Source organism: Rattus norvegicus, chromosome 13 (assembly GCF_021556685.1).
Source record: "Rattus norvegicus strain SHRSP/BbbUtx chromosome 13, alternate assembly SHRSP_T2T, whole genome shotgun sequence".
Taxonomy (NCBI): Eukaryota; Metazoa; Chordata; class Mammalia; order Rodentia; family Muridae; genus Rattus; species Rattus norvegicus.
The window spans coordinates 16,318,510-16,339,114 of NC_141546.1; the positions used below are offsets into that span (position 1 = coordinate 16,318,510).

Genomic DNA, 20,605 nt, shown 5'->3' on the forward strand with positions numbered 1-20,605 from the left:
GTGTGTGGGTTCAGGTGGGTGAGAACTCCGATAGGGAAGGGCAACTGCTCGGCTTCCTCCACTGATTGTTCTGCTCTGACTCTATTTCCACCACTGCCACTTTGTTCAACCCAACCTGAGCCAGCAGGAGACTAAGTAGTGGGCGAGGGTGGCAGGGGTGCTTCTGGCGGTGATTTTAGGAGTAGATCTCTTCCCCAAGTGGTCTTGTTGCAGCTCTTAAGACAGAAGCTCCTAATGATGGAGTAATTCCTGCACACCTTTAATCCTTATGAATAAGATTCTAAAATACAGTTTAGGTATGGGTCAGGGTCTGACAGCAGGTATTTCTATTGGTTTGGCCTGAAAGCTTGGGAATACCTCATCTACATATTTGGGGACTTGGTTCTAGTTCTACATGACTGATCTGAATTGAGCCTACGTGACCTGTGGACATGTCCTCACCTGTGGAAGAAGGGCTTGGAGCACTGCCTGCATGACTGATCTGACTCAAACCTCTCTACTGGGGGAGTTGTTGGGGGACTGTAGCTATGTGAGAGGGGTCTAGTCACCTGGGAGACTGGAATTGCTCCTGCCATCACTTAGGGTCCCCAGTGACAGGAATCAGGGATCATTTAACAGCCCACAGCCCCACAATTATTTATTTACTTGTGTGTGTGTGTGTGTGTGTGTGTGTGTGTGTGTGTGTGTGTGTGTGTATGTGTGAATGTGTGCTCTATTCCACATACTTGGAAGTCAAAATAAAACTTGCAGGACTCAAAGTTTCCCTGGATAGTCACAATCTTAAATTATATATGATGTTCTAGATTTGAGAGGATAGTTCTCAATTGTTAATACAAGTTAAAATCAAACATGATTGAAGTCCAGAATTTTAAACACTTTAAGTTAGGATAGATGATAGACTCTTATATTTAAATTGTCAAATATGGTTGACAGAAAATTATTTCTTTCCTTTCATTGAATTTTTTTATTTACTTTAAAAATGTTTTCTCCTTTCCTGATTTCCCCTCTAGAAATCCACTATGTCATCACCCCTCCCCCTGCTTCTTTGGAAGTACTCTTTCACCCACCCACCTACTCCCTCCCATCTCCCTTTCCTGACATTCCCCTACACTGGGGTATCATGATGTGACTGGACCAAGGGCCTCTCTTTCCACTGATTTCTTATAAGACCATCCTCTGTTACATATGCGGCTGGGGCAATAGGTCTATACCTGTGTACTCTTGGGAAGGTGGTTTAGTTCCTGAGAGCTGTGGTGGCTCTGGTGGGTTGACATTGTTCTTCTTATAGGGTTGTACACCCCTCAGTTCCTTCAGTACTTCCTCTAGTTCCTCCATTGGGGACCCCATTCTCAGTTTGATGGTTAGCTGTAAGGATCTGCCTCTGTATTTGTCAAGCTTTGGCAGAGACTCTCAGGAGACAGCTATGTCAGGCTCCTGTCAAAATACACTTCTTGGCATCCACAATAATATCTTGGTTTTGTGTCTGAATATGTGATGGATCCCCTGGGATGAAGTCTCTGGATGGCATTTTCTTCAGCATCTGTTCCAAACTTTTTGTCTATATTTCTTCCTGTGAGTATTTTGTCTCCCTTCTAAGAAAGTCTTCAGCCTCTGCTCCACATTTTGGTCTTCTTTCTTGAACTTCATGTTATTTTTTAATTGTGTTTTGGCTAATTCAAGGTTTGGGGCTAATATATACTTATCAGTGAGTACATACCATGTATGTTACCATGCATTTTATTTTGTGTTTGGGTTCCTTGACTCAGGAAGATATTTTCTATTTCCATCCATTTGTCTAAGAATTTCATTAAGTCACTGTTTTTAATAGCTCAATTGTATTCCATTATGTAATGGTACCATATTTTGTGTATCCACTCCTCTGTTGAAAGACATCTGGGTCATTTCCAGCTTCTGGCTATTATAAATATGACAGCTATGAACATAGAGGAGCATGTGTTCTTGTTATACATTGGAGCATCTTTTGGCTATATTCTCAGGAGTGGTATTGTTGGGTCGTAAGTTAGTACTATGTCGAATTTTCTGAGGAACTACCAGACTGATTTCCAGAGTGGTTGTACCAGGTTGCAATTCAACCAAAAATAGAGGAATATTCCTCTTTCTCCACTTCCACTCCAGAATCTGATGTCCCCTGAATGTTTGTTATTAACCATTGTAACTGGTGTGAATTGGAATCTCAGAGTTGCTTTTATTTACATTTCTGTGATGGTTAAGCATGTTGAACATTTCTACAGATGCTTCTCGCCATTTGATATTCCTCAGTTGAGATTTCTTTGTTTAGATATGTAGCCCATTTTTTCAAAGTGTAATTTGTTTCTCTGGAGTCTATCTTCCTGAGTTCCACACACACACACACACACACACACACACACACACACGCACGCACGCACGCACACACACACACACACACACACACAAATATACATATACATATATATATATATATATGATATTATCCCTTTATCAGATATAGGATTGTTAAATAACTTTTCTCAATCTGTTGGTTGCTGTTTTGTCCTTTGCCTTACAGAAACTTTGCAATTTTATGAGGTCCCATTTGCCGATTCTTGATCTTTGAGCAAAAGCCATTGCTGTTTTGTTCAAGAAAATTTCCCCTGTGCCCATTTGTTCCAGGCTCCACTTTTTCTTCTATTAGTTTGAGTGTATCTGGTTTTATGAAGAGGTAATTGATCCACCTGGACTTGCTCTTTGTACAAGGCTATAATAATGGATCAATTTGCATTCTTATACATACTGACCTCCAGGTGAACCAGCGCCATTTGTTAAAAAGGGTGTCTTTTATCCACTGGATGGTTTTAGCTCCGTTGTCAAACATAAAGTGACCATAGGTGTGTGGGTTCTTTTGTGGGTCTTCAATTCTATTCCTTTTGTCTACCTGCCTATATCTGTACTAATACCTTACAGTTTTCTAACACTATTGGTCTGTAATACAGCTGGAGGTTAGTGATTATAATTCCCCCAGAAGTTATTTTATTTTTGAGAATAGCTTTCCCTATCCTGGGTGCTTTGTTATTCAAAATGAATTTGTAAATTATTCTTACTATCTCTTTGAAGAATTGACTTGGGGTTTTGATGGGGATTGAATTGAATCTGTAGATTGCTTTGCACAAAATGGTCATTTTACTATATTAATCTTGCCAATGTATGAGCATGGGGGATCTTTCCATCTTCTGAGATCTTCAATATATCTCTTCAGAAATTTGAATTTCTTGTCATATAGATCTTTCATTTGCTTCCCTAAAGTCAAACCAAGGTGTTTAATATTACTCGTGCTTTCTCAGCATCTAATGAGAAGATCATGCGTTTTTTATTCTTACTTTATATAGTAGATTACACTAATGGATTTCTACATATTGAACAATACCTCAATCCCAGTGATGATTGCTAGTTGATCTTGAAGGATCATGATTTTGATGTATTCTTGGAATCAGTTTGCAAGAATCTTATTGACTATTTAGCATCGATATTCATAAGGGAAAGTGTTCTGAAGTTTTCTTTCCCTGTTGCCTCATTGTGTGCTTTAAGTATGAGTGTGATTGGGGCTTTATAAAATGAAATTAGTAGTGTTATTTCTCTTCTTACTTTGTGGAATAGTTTGTTGAGTATTGATATTAGGACTTCTATGAAGTTCTCACACAATTAAGCACTAAATCGATCTGGTCCTGGGCTTTTTTCACTTGAGATTCTTTTAATGACTACTTCTATTCCTTTAGGAGTTATGGTACGTTTGAAATGGTATATCTGATCCTGATTTAATTTTGCTTTGTGATATTTGTCTATAAAATTGTTTATTTAATCCAAATTTTTAAATTTTGTTGAGTATAGACTTATATAGTAGTATCTGATGATTTTATTGGATTATGTCAGTTCCTATTGTTATGTCTTCCCTTTACATTCCTGAATTTATTAATTTTCATACTGCCTTTGTGCACTTTAGATAATCTTGCTAATTGTTTATATATCTTATTCATTTTGAGAAATAACCAACTACTTTTTTGTTGATTCCTTGTAGAGTTCTTTTTTGTTTGTTTGTTTGTTTCTACTTGCTTGACTCCAAACCTGAGTTTATTTATTTCTTGCTGTCTACTGCTATTGACTGTATTTGCTTCTTTTTGGTGTAGATTTTTTAGGTATGCTGGCATGCTGCTAGTGAATGGTCTTTCCAGTTTCATTTTGGAGGCAATCAGAGCTATGACGTTTCCTCTTAACACTGGTTTCATTGTGTCCCATAAACTTGGATATGTTCTGCCATCATTTTAATTAAATTTTAAAAAAGACTTTAATTTATTTCTTTTTTTCTTCCTTGGCACAGTTATCAGTGAGTACAGCATTGTTCAGCTTCCAGGTGTATGTGGGCTTTCTGTTGCTTTTGTTGTTATTGAAGATCAGGCATAGTCCATGGTGATTTCGTATGATGCACATGATCATTTCTATCTTCTTGCATCTGTTGATGCCTGTTTTGTGAACTGTTATATGGCCAATTTTGGAGAAGGTACCATGAGGTTGTGAGAAGGTATATTTTTTATAGGATGAAATATTCTATAGATATACCTTAAATTCCTTTGCTTCATAACCTGTATTCATTAAGTCTCTGTTCATTTCGTGTTTCTGAGATCTGCCAATTTATTAGACTGGTATGTTGAAGTCACCTACTATTATTGCATGAGGTGATAAGTGTGTTTTGAGCTTAATAAAGCTCCTTTTATGAATGTGGTGCCCTTGCATTGGGAGCATAGATATTTACAATTGAAAGTACATCTTGGTGGATATTTTTCTTTGACTATTATGAAGTATTCTGCCTTGTCTTTTTTGATAACTTTTGGTTGGAAGTCAATATTATTTGATACTAGATTGGCTACATCAGCTTGTATTTGGTACCATTTGCTTGAAAATTTTTTTCTATTGCCTTTTTCTCTGAGGAAGTGTCTGTCTCTGTCACTGAGGTATGTTTCCTGTATATAGCAAAATGTTGGTTCCTGTTTACATATCCTGTCTGTTTGTCTATGTCATTTTATTAGGTGATTGAGTTCATTGATGATAAGAGATATTAAGGGATGGTGATTATTGGTTCCTTTTATTTTTGTTGTTAGAGGTGGAATTATGAGCATCTTCTTTTGGGTTTGTTGAAAGAGAATTAATTCTTGGTTTTTCTATTGTGTACTTTCCATCCTTGTGTTGGAGTTTTCCATCTATTATCTTTTGTAGGGCTTGATTTGTGAAAATATATTGTTTAAATTTGGTTTGTCATAGAAAATCTTGGTTTCTTCATCTATGCTAATTGAGAGTTTTCCTGGAAATAGTAGCTTGGGCTGACATTTGTGTTCTCATAGGCACGGTATGGCATCTGCCCATGATCTTCTACCTTTCATAGTCTCTCTTAAGTCTGTTTTAATTCTGATAGATGTGCTTTATAGGTTACTAGAACTTTCCCCCTTACTGCTTTTAATTTTCGTTCTTTGTGTAGTGTATTTGGTGAATTTCTTTTCTGTTCCAGTCTATTTGAAGTTCCATAGGTTTCCTTTATGCTTATGGGCATCTCTTTCTTTAGGTTTGAGTAGTTTTCTTCAAAAATTTTTTGAAGATATTTACTAGCTCTTTAAGCTAGGAATCTTTGCTCTCTTCTATACTTATTACCCTTAGATTTGACCTCCTTATTGTGTCGTGCATTTTCTAGCTGTTTTGGGTTAGCTTTCTGTGTTTTGAATTTCTTTGACTGTCGTGTCAATGTTTTCTATGGTATCTACTGGCTCTGAAATTTTCCATTCTTTCTCTTATATTCTGTTTCTGATGATTTCATCTATGATTATTGATCATTTTCCTAGATTTTCTATCACCAACATTGTTGTCCCCCTTTAGAATTTCTTAGTATTTCAATTTCCATTTTTAGATCCTGGATTGTTTTTTTTTGTTTGTTTGTTTGTTTGTTTGTCTGTCTGTGTGTTTTTTCAATTCCTTCACCTGTTTGATTGTATTTTTCTGTCATTTTAAGGGATTTTTATGTTTCTTCTTTAAGGGCTTCTACCTGTTTACCTGTGTTCTCCTGTGTTTCTTCAAGGGAGTTATTTATGTCCTTAAAATCCTCTAACTGCATCATGAGGTGTGTTTTTAATTCAGAATTTTGCTTTTCCAGTGTGTTCGGATATCCAGGAATTGCTGTGGTGGAGAACTGGGTCCTCAAGGTGTCATGTGGCCTTGGTTTTTGTTGCTTAGGATCTTGAACTTTCCTCTCACCCTCTGGTTATCTTTGGTGATAGCTAGTCTTGTTGTTTCTATCATGGCTTGACCCTCTTGTAAATCAGTGTGTCAGCACTCACTCCTTGGAGACCAGCTGTCTCTTGTTGGTATCAGGGCACAGAGAGCTGTGGCCCATGGTCAGCTCCAGGGAAATCCTGGACAGGATATTATAAATGTATATCATACTTTGTAATTTACATTATTGTTATAATTTTGTCCCATTTATATCTGAAAGGACATATGCAAAGTTTAGGTTTCCCCTGGTATAGACCACTAGAGAAGAGGAGAAAGAGCCACTATAAGAGAGAGAAGTGGCCACACAGTCTAACAACCTAGAGAACATGGCCAGAGGGCTGCCTGGCTAGAAATCTCTGATGGCACACAGTAAATAAAAATGGGTTATGGGTAGAAGGTAGACTCTAACAGCAAGGTAGGCAGTTGCCCAGCTTTTGTGCTGCTTATGACACATTCAAATAAAAAGGCTGTATTTGTTTTTCAGCTTTGAACATAAGTTGTCTAAAGTGGTAAGGAACTCTGTCCCAGAATTTTTATTAAATATTTTTTTTTACTAAAGTACCAGTAGAATTTGGATAATTTTAATATCAGCAAAGCTGATGCACAATTCACTTAAAAAATACTGGAATATAATAAAACCTTGATTTATTAAGTTTGAGTTTAGGCTTTTTAATGCAGAGAATGATTATGAAGATATTTAAATAGTTACTACTTAGTACTTCCCAGTGCAATTTCAGTTCGCACCACCTTGTTTGTGTGCAGTAGTGAACAATGGCTGCCACTCCAATTCTTCATATTTTGATCCTCCCCATTTGAAAAGATAAATCAATGACCATATAGGCAGTCATTTCCATTGATATGTTATTGCCATGCCTATCACTAATTAATTGACTTTCTCAACAATCAATTCACTTAATATTTTGGTTTGTTATAATTTGCATGAGTCATGAAAATACAGTTCCTTGCCAATCACACAATATCAAGGCCTGTGTTTGACAGAATATTGGGAGCAAATATATTTTTCTCATTATGGATATTGCATTCTACACTATGATCATAGACTTCTCCATTATGATGGACTTCCCCATTGTGATAGATTTCCTCACTGTGTTGGACTTCCCTACTGAAATGGAGTTTCTCACTATGATAGGGTTCCTAAATGTGATGTCTGTACATCTAAACTATAATGGACTTCTCTATTATGATGGGCTTCCCAACAGTGATAGAATTTCCCAATGGGATGGACTTTTCTACTGTGATGAACTTCACTGAGATAAACTAACAGCTTTGATGGACTTCCCCACTGTGATATACTTCCCCTCTGTGATTCACTGTGATGGATATCCTCATTTGTATGTACTCCCAAACTGTGATTGACTTCTCTGTGATGATGAACTTCCACACTGTGATGGAAATCTCGATTGTGATGAACTTCTTCCCTGTGGTGCCACTCCTCACTGTGATGCATTTCCTCACTGAGATTAACTTCTCACTGTGGTCGAATTCCTCACAGTTATGGACTTCTCCATCATGAGGGATATCCCCACTGTGATATAATTTTCCAGTGTGATTCATTACTCCAATGTCATGGACTTTTGCACTGAGATGTTGGACTTATCCCATATTATGGACTTCCCCACTGTGAAAGATTTCCTCGCTTTGATGGACTAACCCATTGTGATAGATTATCCACTGTGATGGACATTCCCACTACGATGGACTTCCTATCTGTGATGCATTACCCCACCATAATGCAGTTCCCAACTCTGATAGATTTCCCCACAAAGAAGGACATCCTCACTGTGATAGATTTCTCCACTGCATGGACTTCCCCACTGTGATTGACTTCCCTAGTGTAAAGGATTTCCCACTGTAGTGGACTTCTGAACTATCATCTACCTCCTCGTTATGATAGAATTCTCAAATCTGATAGACTTTTCCACTATGATGTACTTCCCCACCATAATAGGCTTACCTTTATTATGGACCTTTCTCCTTTGATGGACATTCTCAAAGTGATGTACTTTTCCATTATATTATATTTCCATATTGTGATGGACTCACCCACTGCAATAGATTTTCCTGCCTTGATGAACTAACTCACTATGATGAATTTCTCCACGTTGATGAATTTCACCATTTTTATTTAATTCCCCAGTGTGATGGAATTCTCCAGCTGATGTATATATTCATTGTGATGGATATCTCAACTGTATTGGATTTCCCAACTGGATGTATTTCTTTATTGTGATGGAGTTCCCCACTGTGATATATTTTGCTACCATGGTAGACTTCCACACTGTAATAGACTTCTCTCTGAAATGGGCTTTTCTAAAGTTATGTAGTTGCCCATAATGATGGACTTTCACACTGTGATGGATTTGCCACTCTGATGGACTTTCCTACTGTGATATATTTGCCCACTGTGATCTTCCTCACACTGTTACACTTATAAAATGTGATTATCTTCACTACTATGTTGGATTTCTTTACTGTGCTGCTCCAATCTGATGGACAACCCACTGAGATGGGCTTGTCCACTTTCATGGACTTGGACATGACGATGGACTATACCACTGTTATGAACTTCTCCTCTGTGATGTACTTCACTTGTGATGGAATTCTCCACTGTGTAATGCTTCCCACTGTAATCTACTTTAATGGACTTCCCCAGTGTGATGGACTTCTCCCTTGTGATATACTTCCACAGTGTGATGTACTTCCCTAATGTAATATACTTGCCCACTGTGATTCAATTTTCCACACCAATGGAATTATGAACCGGGATGGTGTTCCCCACTGTGCTGGACTTGCCCACTGACATGAACTTTCATACTGTGAAGTACTTTCCCACTGTATGGACTTCCTCAATGTTGATGGATTTCCTACTGTGATGGACTTCTTTACTATGACATAGCTTCCCAGTGTGATGAACTCCACCACTTTGATGGACTTCTGTACTGTGACACACTTCCCCACTGTGATTCACTTCCCTGTTGAGACTGACATCCTCAGTGGGATAGATACTTCTCTGTGATGGATTTGTCAACTAAGGTGGACTTTTGCACTGTGATGCAATCTGATGGACATCTCCACTGGGATATTTCCCCAGTGTGAGAAATTTTCTTTCTCTGATATACTTCCAACTATAATATACGACTTCTCTATGTTAGACTTCTCTGTGATGGACATCTCCACTGTGAAGGGCTTCATCACTGAGATGGATTTCTCTACTTTGTTGCATTTCCTCAGAGTGATGACTTAACTTATCTGGTGCATTTCTCAACATGATTATCTTCCCCACTGTAATGTACTTTCCCTCTGTTTTAGACTTCCTCCCTGTGATGAACCTCTTACAGTGATGAACATCTCTACAATGATGGACTTCAAAACTGTGACTGAGTGTCCCACAATGATGTTCTCCACCACTATGATTGACTTACTCAGTGTGATGAATATCTTCAATCTGATGCATTTCCCAACTTTGAAAGATTTTCTCACTGTGATGCATATTCCCCACTATGGTGTTCTTCCCCACTGTGGTTCATTTTCTCACTGTGGTAGACTTCCTCACTATGCTGGAATTAACCACTATGACACATTCTTCACTCTGATGGATTTCCTTATGGTGATAATGTTCACTAAATTGATGCATTTCCCCACTTTGATACACTTCCTTACTGTGATGTACTTCACACTTAGATGGACTTCTCCACCCTAATGGATTTCCCCAATTTGATGGATCTCCATACTGTGATGCAATTCCCCAGTGATTTGGATTTCTCTACTCTGATGCACTCTCAAGATGTGATGCACTTCCCTACTATAATGGCATTCCCCCAGTGTAATGAACTTCGCCAGAGTAATTCGAATTCTCCATGATGATGGACTTACCCCTGTGATAGACTTTTCCACTGTGATGTACTTTGTCAGTGTGATGTACTTCAACACTGTGATACAGTTCAAATTGATGCACTTCCACACTGTAATGGACTTCAATAATTTCCTGAACTTCACAATGTGATGCATTTCCCCACAGTGTTGAACTTGCTCACCATAGTGGACTTCCCCAGAGTGATGCTCTTACCCACTTTAAAGAACTTCCCAAATATAATAGTCTTCATCGAAGTGATGCATTTTCCCAGTTTGGATGCCCTTCCCCAATCTGATGGACTTATTTACTGTGATGTACTTCTCAACACTTATGAACTTCTCAGTGACAAACTCACCCACTATTATGCACTTCCTCACATTGATGGACTTTCATACTATGATGGACTATCCCACTCTCATGAATCCCTCACTGGTTTGCACTTCCCCAGAATGATGTTCTTCTGCATTGTTATGGAGTTCTCTGCTGTGATGACCATCCACTGTGTTTGGGATTCTCTATTTTGATGCACATCTCCCCTGGGATGCAATTCCCACATTAATGGAATTCTCTTCAGTTGTGCACTTCCATCCCGGATAGACTTCCTGATTTTGATAGGTTTCCCCACTTTGATTGAAATCGCCACTGTGATGCACATTTCCAGTGTGATGGACTTTAGCATTGTGATACACATTATAGTCTGATAAACTTTCACACTGTGATGAACTTCTCCACTACAAAGGACTTCCCTACTGTGATGGACTTTCCTTCTTTTTTGGACTTCCCCACTGTGAGCTATTTCCCCACTGTATTAGGGTTCTATGGAGTCACAGAACATATGGATAGTCTCTATATAGTAAAGGGATTTGTTGGTGACTTACAGTTTGTAGTCCAACTCCCCAACAATTGTCAGTACCAACTGTGAATGGAAGTCCAAGGTTCTAGTAGTGGCTCAGTCTTACTAGGAAGTCAGGTGAAGATGAGAAAAATCTTCATTCTTCCAATGCTTTACGTTGGTCTCCAACAGAAGGTATGTCCCAGAATAAAGGTGTGTACAACCATGCCAGGATATTTTACTTGGTTTGTCCCAGATGACCTTGAATTGGAGATCTCCTTGCCTTTGTCTTGTGGGTTTCATAGTCACGATGCCTCAAGATCTCCATCCTAAGAAACCCAGTCACTATTGCTGATGCCAAGAAAAGGTTGATGACGGGCACCAGATATGGGTGTCCCCTGAGAGGCTCTGCCAGAGTCCTACTGATAGAGATGGGGAGTCTTCAGCTAAATATTGGAGTAAACAAGGGGACCACAATGGAGGAGTTAGAGAAAAGACTGAAGGAACTAAAGGGGTTTGGAGCACCATAGGAAGGACAATAGTATCAATCAACCAGACCCCACCAGAGCTCCCAGGGATGTAACCACAAACCAATGAGTACAAAGGGAGGGACGCTTTACCACAACCACACATGAAGCAGAAGATGTCATTGTCTGGCATCAATAGGAGGAGAAAGCCTTGTTCTTGTGAAGGTTCTTTTCCTCAGTGTAGGGGAATGCCAGGGCATTTAGGATGGAGTGGGTATGTTGGAGTGGGGGCATCCTCATAGAAGCAGAGGGAGGTGTTGGTAAAAGGGGGGAAAGTATAACATTTAAAATGTAAATAAATAAATATCCAAGAAAAATAAAATTAAAAAAAATCCAGGTCAGAAACTTGTATCTCACATCCTCAAGATCAGGATCACAAGTGAGCCTTCCAATTCTGGATTGTAGTTCTTCCCAGATACATTCAAGTTGACAACCAGGAATAGCCACTGCACCTACTATGATGTACTTTCCCACTGTAATAGACCTCCACACTCTGATACACCTCCTCAATTTGGTATACTTCCCTTAATTTGGTAGTTTGCTTCTTCCCTGTGAACTTCCAGACTGTGATGAAATTCTTCACTCTAATGGACTCCTCCACAGTGATACACTTTCCCACTATGATGCACTTGCAGACTGTGCACTTCCTGACTTGGATATAATTCCCCATTATGATGCACTTCCCCACTGTAGTGAACTTCTTCACTGTGGTGGTCTTCCCCTCTGCCATATACTTCTTTACTCTGATGAGCTTCTCTACTGTGATGAAATTCCTCACTTTGGTGTACTTTCCTGCTGTGATGGACTTCCCTATGATGAAAGACTTCCCTACAATGAAGGACTTCAGCAAAGTGTTAGACATCCCAAATTTGGAGGACTTCCTCACTGTGATGAATGCATTATTGTGATGGACTTCTCAACTCTGCTGGACATTCCCAATATGATGAGCTTCCTTACTGTGTTGGACTTCCCCACTGTGATAGACCTATTCATTATGATGACTTCCATACAATGATGCACTTCACAATGGGACGAACTTTCTAAGTGTATTGGAATTCCTTGCAGTTGGCACTTCGTTACTCTAAAGGACTTCCAAACTGTCATGGTCTTCACCAAAGTGATGCAATTCCCTTTGTTATTGACTTGAACATTCTGATTCACTTCACACTGTGATGTTCTTCTACACTATGATGGGCTTCCATTCTGTGTTGTACTTATCCACTGGGAATAACTTCCCTACTGTGATGCACTTCTGCTCTCTGATGAACTTCCCCACTATGATGTACTTCCCCACCATGATAGACTTCCCTACTCTAATGGACATTTCCACTTTCATGGAGTTATATTGTGTTACATTTCCCCACTGTGATTGACTTCTCCACTGGAAAGGACTTCTCAATAGCAATGATTTCATCAAATTTATCCATTTCCCCACTGTGATGCATTTCCCAATCTGATGGACTTCCCTACAGTGATGGACTTCCCCAATGTGTTGTTCTTCCCCCATATGATGCATTTCCTCACTGTAATGAACTTATCAAATCATATAAACTTCCAAACAGTGATGGAATTTCTTCCTGTGATGGTCTTCTCTACCCTGTTGAGCATCCCCACTATATTGAACTTCCCCACTGAGCTAGACTTTTACTTTCCTACTATGATAGACTTCTCAAGTAGTTCCCCTTACTTATAACCTGCTTGACTATGATGAAATTACTCATTGTACTATCTCCACACTCTGATGGACTTCCTCACTGTAATGGAATTCTCCTTTGTGATGGACTTCTCTAATGTGATGAACTTCCCCTCAGTGTTGGATTTTTCCCATCATGATGAAATTTATCACTGTGATTGGTTTCTCCAAATGATGCAGTTCCTCACTGTGATTGACTTCCCCACTGTGACAGAGTTCCCCACTTTGAAACACTTCAACAATGTGATTCACTTTCCCTCTGTGATGGAATTCCTCACTATTCTGAAGTTCTGCAGAATAGTGTCATGGCCTTCTCTACTCTGATGTGCTTTCCCAGCATAAGGTAATTCCCCATTTTGGTGAAATTATCTACTGTTATGAACTTCCCCAAGATAATGGATTTCCCCACTGTGAGGGAATATAATGGGTTTCCTGACTGGTGAACTTCTTCATGGTGCTGGACTTCTGCACTCTAATGGACTTCTGATTGTGACAGTCTTCCCCACTGTGATTAAATTAAACTCTATAATGGACTACTTCACTCTGATGCCCTTCCCTATTGTTGGACTTCCCCACAACAATGCACTTCTCCATTGTAAAGAACTTCCCTTTTTTAATGAACTTACCCACAGTGATGAACTTCCCCACTGTAGTGGACTTCCCCAGAGTAAAGTACTTCCCCACTGTAAATGATGTTCCAACTGTGATGGACTTCACAAAAGTGATACATTCCCCCCATCTGTTGGACTTTCTTACTGTGATGGACTTCCCTACTATTATTCACTTCTCCACAGTGATGGACCTTTCTACTCTGATGGTCTTTTCTAGTGTGTTGGAATTTCCCACAACGATGGACTTCTGCATTGTGATGTCGTTCTCAATTCTGATGGACATCCCCAGTGTTTTGTATTCTCTACTATGATGTATATTCACCCTCTGAAGCAATTACCCACTGTAATGAAATTGCCCACTGCTGTGCATTTCCCCATTGTGATCGACTTCATCATGATGATAGACTTCACTCTGACTGACTTTCCCTCTCTGATGTATATCCCTAGTATGATGGTCTTTAGGACTGTGATACACTTTACACTGTGATTTACTTTCCCACTGTGATGTGATTCCCAACTCTGATGGATGGATCTCCCTGTTGTGATCCACTTCCTCATGATGGTGTGCTTTCAACTTATAATGAACTTCTTCACAATGATGGGCTTTTCCTAGGGAGGACTTTCCCACTCTAATGCACTTGCCTAGTGTCCTGCACTTCTCCAAGATGATTATCTTCCTTGCTGTGATTAACTTTCCAAGGACTTCTTAAACATTAGGGTTTACCCACTATGATTGACTTCTCCACTTTTGAATCATTGTATGGACTTCCATACAATGATCTTCTTCCCCACTGTGATGGACTTCTCCACTCTTAAATGCTTGCCAGCTGTGGTGGGTTTACCCATTATGATGGACTTTGCCACTGTGATACATTTTCATTGTAATGGACTTCGCCACAGTGGTGTACTTCCAAACTGTAATACATTTCTCCACTCTGTTGGACTTCCTCACTGTGATGGACTTCTCTATTCTTATAAAATTCCCAACAGTGATGGACTTTCCTACTGTGATAATCTTCTCCAGTCTGTAGAACTTCTACATTATGATGCACTTCCATACTCTGTTAGACTTCTACAATGTTATGGATTTTTCTTCTGTGGTAGACTTCTCAACTGTTATATCCTCCCCCCTGGTGATGGACTGTTCCACTTGATGCAATTCCCCAGTGTAATCAATCTTCACACTGTGATGGACTTCCACAATGTGATATACTTCCTCATGTGATGAACTATTCCACAATTATGGAGATTTCCTCACCTTAAAATGTGAAGTGAAATTAATTTTTTTCTTTCTTCTTTTTTTAATTCTGAATTAGACAGGTTATATTCTAAAACACACACAAATCAGTACCAATTAAATACAAAGTCAAAAGGGAATATAAATTACAGTTTTTGTTTTCAACAGATGATAGTAAAATACTACCGTCAGCTCATCACACACACAAACAGCAGCTTTTCAATAGTCCCCAAGGTCTTCCTCACAAATGCTAAGGACTTAAAAAAAATACAGCAGGCTGCACATGCTTTCTCTCTTTCTCACAACACACAGGTAGCTGTACACAGAGGTCCATTGTACAGGCATCTACAGAGTAAGTACATAAAATATATTTGTAAAATTTTTCCACGCATGATCCTACAATATCTCTGAAATGATACTTTGAAAGGAAAAAAGGAAAAAGAATGACAACAGAGTGGTCCATATTTAATCCCCCTCAAACAAGGTGACATGTAAACCTATGAACTTGATAGCTCAGTCTTTCTCTTCAGCATTTTCTAGAGTTGAGCAAAATGGCCAACCCACACCACAAGAGAATCTAGCAATTCTGAAACAGAATGATAAAGAATCCGCCAATCAAGACTCTTCCCCAACTCTTGGTACATTGTTGCCTTGCTTGTTGTGGCACTGCCTTGTGCACCCTACATGCTTGGACAGGTGCCAGAGCCGGAGCCGCTCCAGACTCATGATGTTCTCGACCTGCAGCACACCCCGAGTGTATTTCTCAATGTACGTCTCCCCATCCAAAGTGCCCTCATTCTCACTCCAAGCTGCCAGGAGGGCCAGTGTTTCCTGGCCCTCAATCTCCTTGGTGGCCTTGGTATATTGGATACTATCTCATAGGTCACGCCACAAGAGTAACATACTGATAAGTGATATTCACCTCTTCAAACTGTGGATGAAACTCTGCTTGTTATAAATCTTCAATCTGCTTCCACAACACTCACTCCATAGCGGCCAGGTGGCTGAGATGAATGGTGGTCTTCACAATCAGGTAGAGCCTTTCGTTCTGTGATGTGACCCGGTTCAGGTGAAGAGAGTCGTGCACCTAGGAGTCCCAGGAGGCTGTGGCTGAAACCTTGTCATCACTGTGCTTTTTGATGGGCAGGTAGAAAAACAGGCTGTCATGTTCCTTGTGCAGGATGGATTTCACACACGACTTGTGGGGGCCCAACAGCTGCTCATTGGCACTGAGGTCATCCGCGATCAGATCCAGGAAGAGAACGGGCATGTGTGTTTCCATCCCAGGATGTGGTCAGCAGGTGCCCCCGGGATCCCGCTGCCGGGGTCAGGTACCAGCACAGCCATCCTCTCCTCCATTAGCACCACCCACTGCTCCACCAGCCTGGCTTCCCGCTCCATGTTGTTTTCTGTTTTGTCCTTTTTTATTGCTGACTTTTTACATCTGTTCGTCTAAGTATTCCCATCGTTTAATGAGTGCATCTGACCATCTCTCTCTTACACATTTCAAGTCTTCCTCCTGGTAACTGTCCAGCCCTCTTTGCAGCTTGGTGGATCTGGCAGTCACACAGCTAATGGATACTGATAGGATGGCTTCAACCATGAGTGGCAGTGTCCCCGAATGCTGCAGAGGTCTTACTGTGACCTGTACTCTACGGGAGTGAACCTTTCTGAGTTGGAAGACACCGGCAGTGTTGACATCCTTCGTCTGGTGAATCTCCACTGCTCGTTCAGTTCCAATATGGAGATCCACATCTCTATTCTCCGGGTCACTTCATTCCACCTGTCGTGTAATGTCCTTGTCTTCGCGTGGAGGGAATCGACCTCCCAGGTAGGACTTCCGTTCCCAGCACACCTGTGGCCCCACACTTCATTTGCTAGTGTGCCATGAGAAATGAACTGTAGGAACTCTTCTGTGACAGTTACCACGTAGTCTTTACAGTGAGAGAAGGTCACTGTGTAATGGGCATCCTTAGACTAAGGGGATGACACGTCCGCGTCCACCACGGGAGCAGCCACTGCAGACTCACACTGGTCCCGGAATGTGTACTGAGAGAAGACAAAATTTGAGACGCTTATGGGTAGTCCAGTTGCCTTCTTTTTTTTTATTTTTTTTATTTTTATTTTTTTTATTTTATTTTATTTTTTTTTATTAACTTGAGTATTTCTTATATACATTTCAAGTGTTATTCCCTTTCCCGGTTTCCGGACAAACATCCCCCTCCCCCCTCCCCTTCCTTATGGGTGTTCCCCTCCCAACCCTCCCCCCATTGCCGCCCTCCCCCCATAGTCTAGTTCACTGGGGGTTCAGTCTTAGCAGGACCCAGGGCTTCCCCTTCCACTGGTGCTCTTACTAGGATATTCATTGCTACCTATGGGGTCAGAGTCCAGGGTCAGTCCATGTATAGTCTTTAGGTAGTGGCTTAGTCCCTGGAAGCTCTGGTTGCTTGACATTGTTGTACTTTTGGGGTCTCGAGCACCTTCAAGCTCTTCCATTTCTTTCTCTGATTCCTTCAACGGGGGACCTATTCTCAGTTCAGTGGTTTGCTGCTGGCATTCGCCTCTGTATTTGCTGTATTCTGGCTGTGTCTCTCAGGAGCGATCTACATCCGGCTCCTGTCAGTCTGCACTTCTTTGCTTCATCCATCTTGTCTAATTGGGTGGCTGTATATGTATGGGCCACATGTGGGGCAGGCTCTGAATGGGTGTTCCTTCAGTCTCTGTTTTAATCTTTGCCTCTCCCTTCCCTGCCAAGGGTATTCTTTTTCCTCATTTAAAGAAGGAGTGAAGCATTCACATTTTGATCATCCGTCTTGAGTTTCGTTTGTTCTAGGGATCTAGGGTAATTCAAGCATTTGGGCTAATAGCCACTTATCAATGAGTGCATACCATGTATGTCTTTCTGTGATTGGGTTAGCTCACTCAGGATGATAGTTTCCAGTTCCAACCATTTGCCTACGAATTTCATAAACTCGTTGTTTTTGATTGCTGAGTAATATTCCATTGTGTAGATGTACCACATTTTCTGTATCCATTCCTCCAGTTGCCTTCTTAATTATCACCCGGCACGTCAGCTTTTTGACCCGGTGGATGACTTCCCCGCTGCTCTCCACCACTTCAAGACTCCCACTCTCACTGTAGCTCTCGGAAGAGTCATCCTCTGACACGAGCTCTGGAACAGTTCCTTTAGCAAGCATCACCCCAACGTGGAGACGCCCGGCAACCTCCCCCTGCTGGCTGATAATGGGTACTGCATATTGAAGCTTCATATCACAGAAGACATTCCAAAAACACGTTAGCCACACCTATGAGGTTGTGATTCTCCTGAGCTTCATAAAAAGGGTCACCTCATTTCCCATAGAGCCTCTTAGCCTTGGGGACATTTTTCTTCCATTCTTGGTAAAGGTTTCTCATATCAATTAACTTATTTTCCAGCTTCTCGGTGGTCCAGACCTGGGTGCTCTTTCCTTTCCTCCTGGCCTGGATGGAGGGCTCATTGACAATTGCTCCTCTCTTCCTGTTGGCACTGAGGTTGGCCGCAAGGATCTGAAGAGTCACTTGGTAGTCAGTGAGTTTGCTCATCTCCTCAGCTAGGAAGTTGGCTTCCCTCACCAAAGTGATGGCTTTGACCAGCTCTTGAAGCTTGGCCAAGCTCTGCCTGTAGAGTTCATCCCTCTCCTCAGCCCACTGGGTCACTTTCTGCTGGGCTGTCAGGCTGCTGTAGGTCAGGAGGTCAGAGGCGCTGCTGGGCCGCTGCCTCCCTGGAGAGAGCTGCTGAGGAAGCTGCTCTAGCTCTCGCTCATACAGGAGCGGCTGCTCCTCCAGGGCCGTCCTCTTCTCTTCCAGGTACTGATTTTCCACAACCTGAACCACATTTTGAACTGGATCATTGCTGTTCAGTGTTTTCATAATGACTTCCATCTGTGCGAACTTGTAGTTATAGTCTGGATCTAAGGAAGCCTCGCTCACAGCATCTAGGTTCTGCTCTGCAGTGCTGGTTTCTTTCTCAAAGTCTTTCAGCCAGTCCCGCTGTTTCCTCTTAGGCAAGTTCATTCTGAAAAAGTGGTTGTTTCCCCCATAAGACCCTGTCACAGTGCCACAGCTAAGTAGTTTTGCAGACCATGGTGCCATTCACACAGGACCTTGCGTTTTCTTTGGGCATGAGAGTGATGTCTCCATCCCTTGCAATGTCGATCTCACAGTTCTCGGGCTGAATCCCTATTCCAAAGAACTGGATGTCCTGAGAGGTATTAAGCACCCACCCGGGTGCGATCCTTTAAATAGTAAACCAGAGGCTCATTGAGGGCAGGATCTGCATTCAGGTTGATAAGGCAGCACTTGTCATCTCCCACTTTGATTCCAGAGGTCTCCAGGGTGATCCTCATGCTCTCTAGCTGCCGCTGCCTCTCCTGTGCGATCCCTTCCATTTTTCACAGCTCCTCTTCCCATGTCACTGTGAGCTCCTCAATTTCTCAGACTCTTTGAGCTTCTCCTTCGGCTCGGGGGCTTCCATGGCCTCAACCTGTGAGAGCTGCTATCTCAGTTTCTCCACTTCCTCTTGCAGCTCACGAATGACCTTGGCATTAGGGTCCTCATTCAGGACAGAGTAGTTCACAATACTCTTGGCTCCGTCTGCATATCTTAGCGTGGACAGTGTCTCCTCGTAGTTGTCTGGGGCTGGGCTGATGGTCGCTATCCTAGAGGTTTGGCTGTTCCCTCCTAAATTGTCCTTAATAAGCCAAGTGAGGACCGAATCTCGATAAGGTACAAATTTGTTTTTGCCTTTGCCAACAGCCTGGTCAGCCAGTGGTGATATAACCAATCCCAAGTTTGTAAGCCATTCGTTAATGTTGCTGCCTTCTTTCAACCGCTCCAACACAGCTCCAGTCTTCGACACCCTCTCGCTCCCCATCAGGTATACCAGGCTCACCTTACTGACTTTCTCCCCGGAGTTCCCAGACTGTAGGTCATACAGCGTCTGTGTGATGATAATATTGAATATTGTGTTCTCTTCGTCCATGGACCAAAAGCAAACACCTTTCTCCCTACCGCCACTCCACAAAGAACTCCAAGACGCAGCGCCGGGGCGCACAGGCCATCCCAAGGGAGCGCGACTCAGGGCATGGCCTGACCCAGGGAGGGGTGGGCGCGGGACCAACTAATTTTTTTCTTAAGTTATATTTTTTCAAACACTTTTTCACAGATAATAAGAAAAGTACCCAGTGTATAGCTCCTTTATAAAGCATCGTTTTAGCCCTGAATTAGTTAAGAAGGTTGAGGCAATATTGAACATAATTTAAGAAACTTGGCCAATTCTAAGTGACATATTTCAGTTGGTTTATTAGAATAATAATGAAATAATGATACTTCGTTCACCGTAAAATATATTCTCAGAGATAATATGTGCCCTGTCTAAAGCTTATGTAATAAAATATAAAAAAGCCATTAGCTGACAGTAGTTGTTTTAGGAATTATTTAAAGTTCTGGTAAAATGAATGATACAAAATCTACATATAGAGATATACAGTACTATATTCCTTAAC

At 41.2% G+C, this 20,605-nt stretch overlaps 1 pseudogene; it reads right to left on the reverse strand.

The window, feature by feature from the left end:
• Positions 1–15,677: 15,677 nt before the first annotated feature.
• Kif13a-ps1 (kinesin family member 13A, pseudogene 1) lies at positions 15,678–20,082 on the reverse strand (annotated as a pseudogene).
• Between the last annotated feature and the right edge of the window lie 523 nt (positions 20,083–20,605).